Below are 14,280 nucleotides of genomic sequence, written 5' to 3'. Positions count from 1 at the left end.
AAGACACACAGTATTTTTTCAGATCACATATCCTTTATCCATGAGTGCCCAATTCAAAAATCAAGCTGGCAGACAAAGTGGAGTAAATGTGTAGCCTCAAAGCAGCATATTTGTCTTGAGTAGTTTTGCACATTTCTACCTGTAGTCAATGATTCCATTCCATTTTTATGTTGAAATGCATGAGCAACATTAATGAACCTTTTTTTGTCACCTAAAGTGAGATTTTCATTCAGGGTCAATCAGGAGAGACCTGAAAGGTGTTTTTGGATGGCACATTATGGATAAAATCTTTTTAGTTGTTTATCATGCACTATTTATGGTTGTTCTATTTGAAACTCTCACCAAAATTTTTATGAATATTTTATTTCTATTCTGTCTATGACTTTTTACTTCTTCCAATAAGATATATGTCTTATTGGAAATATTTTCAATTTTTATTACATATTCTTTTTTATATTAATAGGAAATGCAACAAAAAAATATTAGGATTTTTGGACAACGTATTTCTAGATTACCCAAAGAAAACTTTAAATGCTGGTTCACAAAAATCCACTGATATAAATTTTAAATGTTAATTGTTCACTTTTTTTTTTTTTAATTATCTCCCAACACTTTTCTGTTTGTTATGGAAAACTACTTAAGACCTATATAATTTTTCTTGGCTTAGAAACTTAAATTAAATAAAATAAAAATAATAAGCAATCTTCTGTGAAAGCTTATTAGGATTCTGGAGAATAGTTTGCCAAAGGGAAGGAAGTCTTTGTGAAATGGCTTTTCCTCTAATATTTTAAGGTAATATAAAGTTATTACTTCTTAATTGAGGACAGAAATTTCATTTCAACTTGCACAACTTCCAATTCCAATATTACTATCCTAATATTTAATTATTGTATTATCATTATTATTATCATTATTACTACAATTATTTCTCATTCTTTATTACCATATTCTTTGTACAAGTATGTGTGGGTGTGATCACCACTTAATCTTATAAGTGAGATTTTAAGAATTCTTGTAACATATGGGTTATATGCTTCCAAATGATTTAGAAACTTTAGAACTGATTAAACTAGACAAAACTAGACAAAAATTTTCCTAGGATTTTTAGCTACATTAAGAAATCAGAGTGGCCAGGTGCAGTGGCTCACACCTGTAATCTCAGTACTTTGGGAAGTCGAGGCAGGTGGATCACCTGAGCTTGGAAGTTCAAGACCACCCTGGTGAGACGGAGAAACCCCGTCTCTACAAAAAGAACAAAAATTAGCCAGGCGTGAAGGTGTGCACCTGTAGTTCCAGCTACTTGAAGGACTGAGGTGGGAGGATGGCTTGGGCCCAGGAGGTCCAGGCTGCAGTGAGCCGTGTTTGCACCACCGCACTCCAGTCTGGGTGACAAAGCAAGACTCTGTCTCAAAAAAAAAGAAAAAGAAAAAACTCAGAGTAATAGAATTGAATAAAGATATCGACTGAGTTCAGTACAACAACCGGGAGTCTGTTTGACACCAAGTTACTAGGAATTAATGGCTTTCTTTTTTTCTTTTAAGAGATGGAGTCTCTGACACCCAGGCTGGAGTGCAGTGGCATGAGCATAGCTTACTGCAGCCTTGAATTCCTAGGCTCAAGCATTCCTTCCACCTCAGCCTCCTGAGCAGCTAAGACTACAGGCTCATGCAACCACACCCAGCTAATTAAAACAAAACAAAACAAAACAAACAAACAAAAAACATTGTATTTGTAGAGATGGGATCTCACTATGTTGCCCAGGCTGGTTTCAAACTCCTGGCCTCAAGCAAACCTCCTGCCTCAGCCTCCATATGTGCTGGTACTACAGGCATGAGCCAGTGTATTTGACCTTTATTCCCATTTTCTTTATTCAGTTGTTTTGGTGTTTGTGCTTTGGTATTCAGCCAGGTCATGACTCTCCTGAAATGATTAAAAGCAGGTATTTGGGACCCAGATAGAATATCTTCTACACAGAGTTGTGGTGGTTGTGTATAAACAATGTACATAAAGGATTTAGCCCAATACCTGGCTCATTAAAAATCCAAATAGGCCAGATGCGGTGGCTCATGCCTGTAATCCCAGCACTTTGAGAGGCTGAGGCGGGCGGATCACGAGGTCAGAAGATCGAGACCATCCTGGCTAACACGGTGAAACCCTGCCTCTACTAAAAATACAAAAAACAAATTAGCCAGGCATGGTGGCAGGTGCCTGTAGTCCCAGCTACTCGTAGTCTCAGCTACTCGGGAGGCTGAGGCAGGAGAATGGCGTGAACCTGGGAGGCGGAGCTTGCAGTGAGCCAAGATCTCCCCACTGCCCTGCAGCCTGGGTGACAGAGCCAGACTCTGTCTCAAAAATAAATAAATAAATAAATAAATGACAACTATCATTATTATTATTATCTTTACTCAAGTAGTCTAAGAAAAAAGTTATTTATACAAAATTGATGCTCTTTAAAAAAATTATATTGTGATGCAAATTTTTTTCCAGGGAATTACCAAATGATTCTAATACAAGCCTCTGCTTATCTGTATATCAGGGTTATAAATAGAGATATGAATATTACTAGGTTGATCTTCTATTACAAACAGTAAAGGAAAGGAATCCTCACGTTTGATTTATTGGCAATTTGTCATAGTAATAGATTATTCAAATGAATACATTTAAAATATTCTGTGTAGGCCGGGCGCGGTGGCTCACACCTGTAATCCCAGCACTTTGGGAGGCCGAGGCGGGCGGATCACAAGGTCAGGAGATCGAGACCACGGTGAAACCCCGTCTCTACTAAAAATACAAAAAATTAGCCGGGCGCGGTTGTGGGCGCCTGTAGTCCCAGCTACTCGGGAGGCTGAGGCAGGAGAATGGCGTGAACCCGGGAGGCGGAGCTTGCAGTGAGCCGAGATCGCGCCACTGCACTCCAGCCTGGGCGACAGAGCGAGACTCCGTCTCAAAAAAAAAAAAAAAAATATTCTGTGTAAATCATATGTTTGTGCCTATCAGGTTTAAATGCTAGCTGTGTAACTTTGGAAAAGTTATTAACTTTTCTTTTTTTTCTTTTTTTTTTTTTGAGACAGAGTCTCACTCTGTCGCCCAGGCTGGAGTGCAGTGGCTGGATCTCAGCTCACTGCAAGCTCCGCCTCCCGGGTTTACGCCATTCTCCTGCCTCAGCCTCCCCAGTAGCTGGGACTACAGGCGCCCGCCACCTCGCCCGGCTAGTGTTTTTGTATTTTTTGGTAGAGACGGGGTTTCACCATGTTAGCCGGGATGGTCTCGATCTCCTGACCTCGTGATCCGCCCGTCTCGGCCTCCCAAAGTGCTGGGATTACAGGCTTGAGCCACCGCACCCGGCCTAAGGTATTAACTTTTCATTTTTCATCTGGAAGACTAGTGGTATGCTAATATGAATAATTTCTATCATGTAGCATTTTATAAGTGATAGTCATTATTATTTTCAAATAAGGAAGAATCTATATAAGTAAGGCTTCATCACTCTGAAGGGCACATTGTATCTTTAAAAAATATTTATAACAATATTTAAAATAGTGCCTCAATGCAGCCTATATTTTTATTTTGGCACAGCCAAAAATTCAGGTAGGAAAATTCCTAAGAGGTAAAATGCTAAGAGTTTCTCATAAAGAAGGAAAACAAAGATGAAAATCAATAAAATTACAGAAAAGGACTTATCAGCATGTGCAGTTTTTTATTTAGAAAATGGGAATTCGTCTTCACCAAATCATTGGAGAATAAACACTTGGAAAGCAATTTTATTTAACTTATATTAAATAATCTGTGCCTGCAAGTACAGACTGATACATAATTTAAGTCATACACGCTATTACACAAAGTGGAATTTTGTTTTCTTTGCTTTATAAAAGTTAACTTCCAGGCTGAACATGGTGGCTCACTCCTGTAATCCCAGCACTTTGGGAGGCCAAAGCAGGAGGATTGCTTGAGCCCAGGAGTTTGTGACCGGCCAGGGCAACATAGTTACCCTTTGTTTCCACAAAAAGTAAAAAAGAAAAAAAAGTTAACTCCCACAACAAAAGATGAAAAAAATCAACGTTTTACAAAGCCGCTTTGTAAATGGGTGGTGAGGTTTGGTTGACTATCATACAAATGAAGCAACTACATTTGAACTGTTCCAACAGGAATAAAAAATAGTGGGGAGAGCATTCAAGATAAATTGTCTCTCTAGAACATAATGCCTTTCTCAGTTACAAAATGGTAAGAGCCGGATGTCTGAATACTTTGTGAAATATTTAAAAGGAAGATTCAGAGTAACAAGACAAGGGGCAAGTTGCCAGGGGCAGTTGTAAAATGCTTAAGCTGGACACATTGTGTTCTTTAAATTTTCATTTCTCTGTTTTTCCTTTTGCAACCAATTGGGAATGGATATAATGGCACAAAGACAGGAAAGGGTGAATAACAATGAAAATGAATTTAATATAGAGCTAGGAACTGACAGAGAATGAGAGAGCAGTAGCGAGTTGAGAAAGAAGAGAAATAAAGGTGAAAATAGGTTTGGGGTTAAAGAGGCCAAAAGGGTATGATCAAGGTGGAAAGACCTGAGGCAGTTAGGCAATGCCCTGCATTCTTTAAACTTTTCTGTACAGTTGACCCTTGAACAACTCATGGGTTAGGGGCACCACCTTCTCACAGTGAAAAATCCGTGTATAATTTTTTTTTTTTTTTTGAGACGGAGTCTTGCTCTGTCGCCCAGGCTGGAGTGCAGTGGCGCTATCTCACTGCAAGCTCCGCCTCCCAGGTTCACACCATTCTCCTGCCTCAGCCTCCCGAGAAGCTGGGACTACAGGCGCCCGCCACCACACCCGGCTAATTTTTTGTATTTTTAGTAGAGACAGGGTTTCACCGTGTTAGCCAGGATGGTCTCGATCTCCTGACCTGCAGATATGTAGGTAGGCGGCAATTTGCTTGCCTTGCATCAGACTTTGCTAATCAACCCATTGCCTTGATTAGTGTGGCTTTATAGTAAGCTTGAAATGAGGTAGTCTGAACCCTTTATTCTTTTTCAAAATAAATTCTTTTGGCTATTCTTATTGGGCTTTACATGTAAATTTTAGAATCAGCTTATTGATATCTACAAAAATTCCTACTGGGATTTTGATTAGGATTGCATAAAATCTATAGATCGGTTTGGGGAGAACTGACATATTAACAGTGTTGAATCTTACAATTCATGAATATACTATATATCTCCATTTATTTGGATCTTCTTTGACTTCTTTCATCTGTATTTTATATTTTTTAGCAACATATCCTACACATATTTGGTTAGATTTACAGGTATTCCCTTTTTGTGTGTGTGTTATAGTAAACAACATTGTATTTAAATCTTTCATTTTGAGTTATTCATTGCCCATATATAAATATTCAGTTGATTTTTATGTATTGGTCTGGTATTCTGTGATCTTGCCAAACTCATTTATTAGTTCTAGGAGCTTTTTGGTAGATTCATTGAGATTTTCTGCACAGATAATTATGTCATCTGCAAATAGAGACAATTTATTTCCTCCTTTCTAGTCTGTATGTCTTTTATTTCTTTCTCTTGCCTTATTATACTGGCTAGAACTCCCAAGATAGTGTTGAATAAGAATAGTAATATTGGACATCTGTTTTTTATTTTAACATGCAGAAGTTATATTTTACCATTAAGATGCTAACCATAGACATTTTGTAGGCACTTTCATTGGGCTAAGGAAATTCCTTTACATTCCTAGACTTCTGAGAGTTTGTTATCACAAATTTATGTTTAATTTTGTCAAATTCTTTTTCTACATCTATTAAGATGCAGAAAATTTTCTACTATTTTCTATTTTAGTCTGTTAATTTGGTGAATTATGTTGATTCATTTTCAAATCATTGAATCTGCCTTACATTCCTGAAATAAACATTACTTGGCCATGATATAGTATCTTTTTTATATATTCCTAGATCTTATTATTATTATTATTTTATTTATTTATTTATTTTTTGACAGAGTCTCACTCCATCACCCAGGCTGGAGTACAGTGACACAGTCTTGGCTCACTCCTACCTCCGTCTCTGGATTCAAGTGATTCTCATGCCTGAGCTTCCCAAGTAGCTGGGATTACAGGTGTATGCCACCACACTGGGCTAATTTTTGTATTTTTAGTAGAGACAGGATTTCACTATGTTGGTTAGGCTGGTCTTGAACTCCTGACCTCAGGTAATCTGCCTGCCTCGGCCTCCCAAGTACTAGGATTACAGGAGTGAGCCACTGTGCCCAGGCTTGTTTTCTTATATGTTGTTGAGGGATATTGGTCTGTAGCTTTCTTTTCTTGTATTTTCTTTTCCTGCTTTTGGTATTGAGATAATACTAGCTGAACAAAATAACTGTTCCCTCATCTTCTACTTTCTGGAAAAAAAAAAAGTTTAAATAGAATTAAAAGTCAGGAGAAAATTTCCCACTGAAGTGTTTGGTAGACTTCACCAGTGTAACCATCGGGACCCAGAATTTTTTTTTTTTTGGAAGATTTTAAACTACAAATTCAATTTCTTTACTGGGTATAAGACAATTCAAGTTACCGGTTTCTTCTGGAGTGCATTTTGGTAGTTTGTGTCTTTCAAAGAATTTGTCCATTTTATCTACTTCGTTGAATTAACGGCTAGTTTGTAGTATTTGTTTTTAATTTCTATAGGGTATTTAGTGCTATCTCTTCTTCCTGATATTGGTAATTAGTGCCCTCTCTCTGTTTCTCTCCCCACTGTCACACTCTGGCTGTGTGTGTGTGTGTGTGTGTGTGTAAACTCTGTATCTTTTAAGCCTCTGGCAACCACTAGTGTACATTCTGCTTGTGTGGATTTACTTATTCTGGATGTTTCATATAAATGGAATCATATGGTATTTGATCTTTTGTGTCTGGCTTCTTTCACTATGCATAGTGTTTTCAAGGTTTATCCATGTTGTAACATGTAACAGTACTTCTTTCTTGTGCCTGAATTGTATAGATAAACACACACACACACACACACACACACACACGCATGCATATATGTATCCATTCAACTTCTTTACTAGGTATAAGACAATTCAAGTTATCTATTTCTTCTTGAAATTGAATAGATACACACATATATATCCATCACTGTCTCTATCTCTCTCTTCTTGATGTAAAATTCATGTAATATAAAATTAACCACTAATCACTTTAAAATATACAATTCAGTGGCATTTCATACATTCACAATGTTGGGCAATTGTTACCTCTATCTACTTCTAAAACATTTTCATCATACCAAAAGGAAACTCTGTACCTTTTTTTTTGAAACTCTGTACGTTTTAAGCTTCTGGCAACCACTAGTCTACTTTCAGTCTGTATGGATTTACTTTTTCTAGATGTTTAATATAAATGGAATCATACAGTATTTGACTTTTTGTGTCTGGCTTCTTTCACTGTGCATAATATTTTCAAGGTTCATCCATGTTGTAACATGTATCAGTAATTCATTCTTTTTTGTGCCTGAATAATATTCTATTGTATGGATATACCACATTTTGTTTATCCATTCATCAGTTAATGGACATTTAGGTTGTTGCCCCCTTTTAGTATTGTGAATAATACATGTGAATAGCTATAAACATTCATGTACATGTATTTGTTTGAATACCTGTTTTTGATGTCTTTTCTCTTTTTATTCTTGGTCAGTCTGGCTAAATGTTTATCAAGTTTATAGACCTTTTTAAAGAGCCAGCTTTTGGTTTTATTGATTTTCCTCTTTTTTTTTCTGTTTTCAATTTCATTGACTTCTGCTCTTATCTTTGTTTATTGACCTTGTATCCTGTGATGTTACTAAACTCATTTATTAGTTCTAATAGCTTTTTTCCTTTTGCTTCTTTTGTATTTAATTTGTTTTGTTTTACTGATTTCCTAAGATGGAAGCTTAGATTATTGATTTAGAACCTTTTTATTTTCTAATGTAAGTATTTAACACTACAAATTTCCTTCTAAGCACAGATTTAGCTGAACTCCACAAGTTTTCATATGTTATATTTTCATTTTCTCTCAGTCCAAAGTATTTTCTTTTTCTTTTTTTTTTATTTTTGAGACGGAGTCTCGCTCTGTCACCCGGGCTGGAGTGCAGTGGCCGGATCTCAGCTCACTGCAAGCTCCGCCTCCCGGGTTCATGCCATTCTCCTGCCTCAGCCTCCCGAGTAGCTGGGACTACAGGCGCCCGCCACCTCGCCCGGCTAGCTTTTTGTATTTTTTAGTAGAGACGGGGTTTCACCGTGTTAGCCAGGATGGTCTCGATCTCCTGACCTTGTGATCCGCCCGTCTCAGCCTCCCAAAGTGCTGGGATTACAGGCTTGAGCCACTGCGCCCGGCTAGTCCAAAGTATTTTCTAATCTCCCTTGAGACTTCCTCTTTGACTCAGGGGTTATTTAGAAATGTATTATTTTGGGATTTTCCAGATAACTTTCTGTGACTGATTTTTAATTTAATTCTGATACAAGGGAACATACTTTCTATAATTACAATGATTTTAAATGTGTTAAGGCCCAAAAGATAGCCTATCTTGGTGGAAGCTCCATGTGTACTTGCAAAAAATGTGTATTTTGCTGTTACTTGGTGCTATATTCTATAAAATGTCACTTAGATACAATTAGTTATGGTATTGGTCAATTTTATATATCTTTGCTGAATTTCTGTCTACAATTTCTATCTATTACCAAGAGAGGAGTGTTGAAGTCTCCTACCATATCTGTAGTTACGGTATGTCTCCTTCTCTTTTCAATTCTATCAGCTTTTGCTTTGTGTATTTTGAAGCTCTGTTGTTAGGTGCATTTACATTTAGGATTGTAATGTCTTCTAGGTAAATTAACTCTTTTACCAACTTGGAATGTCTCCCATGGTAATTTTCTTTGTTCTGCAGTATACTTTGTCTTATTTAGTCTCCATATGTCTTTTGATTAGTGTTTGAATAGTATGTTTTTCTCCCTATTCTTTTACTTTAATCTATGTGAAGTGAGCTAATTATAGACAGCATATATTTTGGTCTTCTTTGTTTGCTTGTTTGTTTAACCAGTCTGACAATCTTTGCTTTTATTTGGTATGTTTAGACTTTTACATGTAATGTAACTTTTGGTATAGTTGGATTTAGGTCAGTCATTTTATTATTTGTTTTCTGTATGTCCCCTTCATTTTTGGGTTCTCTGTTTCCCTGTTTTTTGCCTTTATTTGGATTATTTTAATATTCTTTGATATTTTATTTCAATTTATCTGTTGTCATTTCTATCTATTGTCTCTTTGTATGTGTGTGTGTTTGCTCTAGGTATCGTAATATACTTACCTAACCATTCACAGTCTACTCAGAGTTGCTATTTACCACTTTAAATAAAATGCAAATTCCATATAACCATTTAAGTATTTTTATCCTCCCACATTTATGTTGCAGTTGCCATTTGAAGTATACTGTCATTTGTAGAAAATGATGTATAGAAGTTTGGTGACTTGGGAGTTAATTTACGGTATAAAAAATCTCAGGTAATTAAGAGGGCTGTGAGAATAAGGCAAGACAAAGGTTAGAACAGAGGTTTTTATTAGTGGTAATGTTAAGACTCTAGCAAGGAACCAGGAATTAAATGTTGTGGATACACAATGTCATTTGCTTCAAATAGCTTTAGTGCACTGCTTGGGAAAGAGGAGTGTGTGGGTGGTGAGTGGGTTGCAGTTCTTGTAATCATAGTACTCAAAAAGGCTTAAGATTATCTTGTTACTTCTCTGTATTATTAATGTTGAAACACCTTCTAGAAGAAGAAGGTGAAAGGAGCAATTTCCCTGAAATAAGTGATGCTTGGCTTAACTCACAAGCACAAAAACAGACAATTATTTCCATAAACTCTGTCCTGAGCTACATCTGCATAGCCTATACCTATGATGATGGAGGGAGGTTCTAGATTTCAGAGAAAATGAAAGAAATTTGTGCCATAAGCAGATGATCAGGTAATAGGGTAAACTGCTCAAATTGGGACATCCTTTCTGAACTGGGACATCCTAAATAAACCCAAAGCATGTACAACACTTAGCAATATACAACAATCTAAGCTTGAATAATTACACAATTTTTCAATTCAAATTTTGGTTTAAACCCTAGGACTAGCTTATTTATTTGACATAGCCGCTAAATTGTTACTTCTCTTGGAGACACCTTTGGCTTCTAGCTGCTCAAAATATACCTCAGGTTGCCCCTCCTTTGTCCTGAAGGCAGCCCCAGAATCCTCCCAGAAGTAAGCAGCTGTCAGGCCATGCTCTTTTCCCCTAGAATATCCTTTCAAGCCTCTCCTCAAGCCAAAATAATAACCTTTTGACATCTCAGCTCTAGGAAAGTTCTAAAGTAAGCAATCAATACCATGGAAACAATCGTTTGACATCATTCCAGTAAATCCATCTTTGGGCTATGCAGCTTGTTTTACTGTAATGGTGTTATTTTGGGATTTATTGGCTTCCAGAACTGAGAAAAAGATACAGGAGCACTTTGAGCAAACTGCTCAGTTATGGAGAATGGGAAAAAACCCTCAAATATCTACAATATGTGCTGCTCTATTGTTCATTTATTTCTTTCAGTTTTCTTATATTTTGACAAATTGTTTGATATGAATTCATATTGTTTCTGTTTCTGTGAATCATAAACAGATCCTCAGACATGAGTAAATATCTTTTTGCCAATTTGAATAAAAGAAAGCAGAGAAATTGCAGCTCATATATACATCTGTATCATTCAAGATGGAAACCACATCAGTTATTTGAACAGATAGAATATAATTTTTATCTAGGCATAAAGTTGTTAACAAAGTAAATGAAAGGGCAAAAAAAGATGTCAGAGAGGTAGCAACTGCAGGAAGCATTTACTACTCCTAGAATCGGGGAACAAAGGAAAGAGGTTGAAATTATTTGCATTTAGGAACTCAGAGGAGGAAGCAGAACTCTGAAGTGAGGACATCAGGCAGCTTATGCTGGTTCCTCTGAGAGGGTACAATGAATGTGATCCTGCAATAGAGAGGAAAAACTTCAAACAGAGTTTAGCCGCTGCCACTGGAAGGAACTGAAGCTGTTTGAATAAAGAAATGATGCTCGTGTGATGCCCACAGGAACAGGAAACATTCAGGAAGCCCACAGGAAGGACTCTGTTTTTGTTCCTCTAGGATTGCAGGCTGTTGACGAAGTAGAAATGTGTTTTTTAGAATTCTAAATCTAGCATCATATTGCAGAGTATTGAAGGGCAAGTGTGGATGTGAGAGATGAAAACTTAATAACTGACAGAACATCCCAACAACTTATTATCATTGCATTTAAATTAAGAAAGATGAAGATACCAGATAGAAAGGTGATTTGGCTGCCTCATGTAAGGCTCATAGGGCATTACCTTGAAAGAGCCGCCTTAGTCCAGGGTTTGGTCCTCAGCTCTCTAGGCCCAGAAACTCAGGTTTGTCAGAACATGAAGAACTGACAAAACTCAGATGAATGGACTCACATGATCCAACTTACACGGGACCAATTAACAATCCCAAAGGCCAAATTGTTCATTTATAGTGAGAAATACTACTACAAAATGTTTAAACTGGTGTATACATTCCTTCATTTGTAGGAAAATATAACAGTCAGAAGGTGGCTGATGGTCATGAAGTGAAAGTGGGAGAGTTGGTTGTCTGAGCTTCATAGCACAACTGTCTGACATATCTGACTCTATTACAGAGATGTACTAGGCAAACTGACCAGACGCTCACATCAGCTAGTAAGCCTCCTCACCATGTGTATAGAGCCAGCAGAGTCCCCCAAGTCTCAATCTTTCTTTCCTCTTTTCTTGGCTCCTGGCAGAGACCAGCCTTCTGTCAGCATATCTTTTCAGATAGTTAATATGTGGTTAGTTATAGTTTTATGTGTCCAAGATATACAGGCTTGGACAAGTTATTGAATCTTTCTGTTTTTTCTTCTTTAGATTGGGGACAATAATCCCTATTTGATGGGGCTTTATATGGATTAAAAGCAGTAGTTCATATACATACTCATAAGAACAGTGCCTAACACACAGAAAGCTCCCAAAACATTCAAGTTCGATCCTTATTTTTACTCCTACTTTGATTATATTATTAAAACATTCTGCTCTTTTGATAGATTTTTTTCTTTAAAAAGATAGGTTAAGGGGGCATTACTACAGATTCCATGGACATTAAAAGGATAATCATGGAATACCGTGAACAACTCCATGCCCACAAATCTGAAACCCTAGATGAAATGGACCAAATCCTTAAGAAACACAATCTTCCAAAACTCACTCAAGAAAAAGCAAACAATTAAAATAGGCCTGTTTGTATTTTAAAAATTGAATCTATAATGAACAACCTTTCAAAACAGAAAGCACAAGGCTCTGATGGGTTTACTGGTGAATTCTATCAAACATTTAAGGAAGATATTATACCAATTCTCTATAATATCTTTAAGACTACTAGAAGGTGAGGAACTACTTCCTTTCTTTCTTTCTTTATTATTATTATTTTTAAATTTTTTATTATACTTTAAGTTCTAGGGTACATGTGTACAACGTGCAGGTTTGTTACATATGTATACATGTGCCATGTTGGTGTGCTGTACCCATTAACTCGTCATTTACATGAGGTCTATCTCCTAATGCTATCCCTCCCCCCTCCCCCCACTGCACAACAGGCCCCGGTGTGTGATGTTCCCCTTCCTATGTCCAAGTGATCTCATTGTTCAATTCCCACCCATGAGTGAGAACATGCGGTGTTTGGTTTTCTGTTCTTGCGATAGTTTCCTGAGAATGATGGTTTCCAGCTTCATCCATCTCCCTGCAAAGGACATGAACTCATCCTTTTTTATGGCTGCATAGTATTCCATGGTGTATATATGCCACATTTTCTTAATCCAGTCTGTCATTGATGGACATTTGGGTTGGTTCCAAGTCTTTGCTATTGTGAATAGTGCCGCAATAAACATATGTGTGCATGTGTCTTTATAGTAACATGATTTATAATCCTTTGGGTATATACCCAGTAATGGGATGGCTGGCTCAAATGGTGTTTCTAGTTCTAGATCCTTGAGGAATAGCCACACTGTCTTGCACAATGGTTGAACTAGTTTACAGTGCCACCAACAGTGTAAAAGTGTTCCTATTTTTCCACATCCTCTCCAGAGGAACTACTTTCTAACTCATTCTGTGGATCCACCACAATCCTAATACCAAAACCAGACAAAGACATTACAAGAAAAGAAAACTACAAACCAATATCTCTCATAAACATAGATGCAAAAACCCTCAACAAAATATTAGCATATTGAATCCAATAATATATAAAAAGAATTATGTTCCACAGCCAAGTGGGATTTATCCCAGTTATGCAAGGCTGCTTCAACATTCAAAAACCAAATAATGTAATCTATCACATCAATATGCTAAAAAAAATTGTATCAATAGATGCGGAAAAAGCATTTGACAAAATTTGACACCTGTTCATGATAAAATAGACTTCCTTGACTTGATAAAGAATAGACACAAAAATACCTACAGCTAACATCATACTTAATGGTGAGAAACTAGATGCTTTCCTACTAAGATCAGGAACAGGACAAGGATGTCTCCTCTCACCACTGCTTTTCAATATCATACTAGAAGTCCTAGCTAATGCAGTGAGACCAGACAAGAAAAGAAAAGGTATACAGTTTGGAAAGGAAGAAATAAAACTATATATGTTTGTAGATGATGTGATTGTCTATGTAGGAAATCCAAAAGAATTGACCAAAAAAAAAAAAAATAAATAAAAGCTCTTGGAAGTAATAAATGATTCCAGAGATTGCAGTATGCAAGGTTAAAATGCAAAAGTCAATTGCTTTCCTACATACTAGAAGGAACAAGTGGAATTTGAAATTGAAAACACAATATCACTTACATTAGCACCCCTTAAAAATGAAAGACTTAGGTATAAACCTAACAAAATATGTACAAGAACTATATGAGGAAAACTACATAATTCTGATGAAAGAAATCAAAGAATTAAATAGAGATATATTTCATGTTCATGGATAGTAAGTCCAAATATCGTCAAGATATAAGTTCTCCCTAACTTGATCCATAGATTCAATACTATCTCAATCAAAATCTCAGCAAATTATTTTGTAGATATTGACAAACTGATTGTAAAGAGAATGTATATGGAGAAGCAAAAGAACCAGAATTACCAATAAATATTGAAGAAGAACAAAGTTAGAAGACTAACACTACCCAACTTCG

This window comes from Macaca nemestrina, chromosome 6 (genome assembly GCF_043159975.1).
Source record: "Macaca nemestrina isolate mMacNem1 chromosome 6, mMacNem.hap1, whole genome shotgun sequence".
Taxonomy (NCBI): domain Eukaryota; kingdom Metazoa; phylum Chordata; class Mammalia; order Primates; family Cercopithecidae; genus Macaca; species Macaca nemestrina.
The sequence above is the reverse complement of the archived record's forward strand: the minus strand, read 5'-3'. Positions refer to the sequence as shown.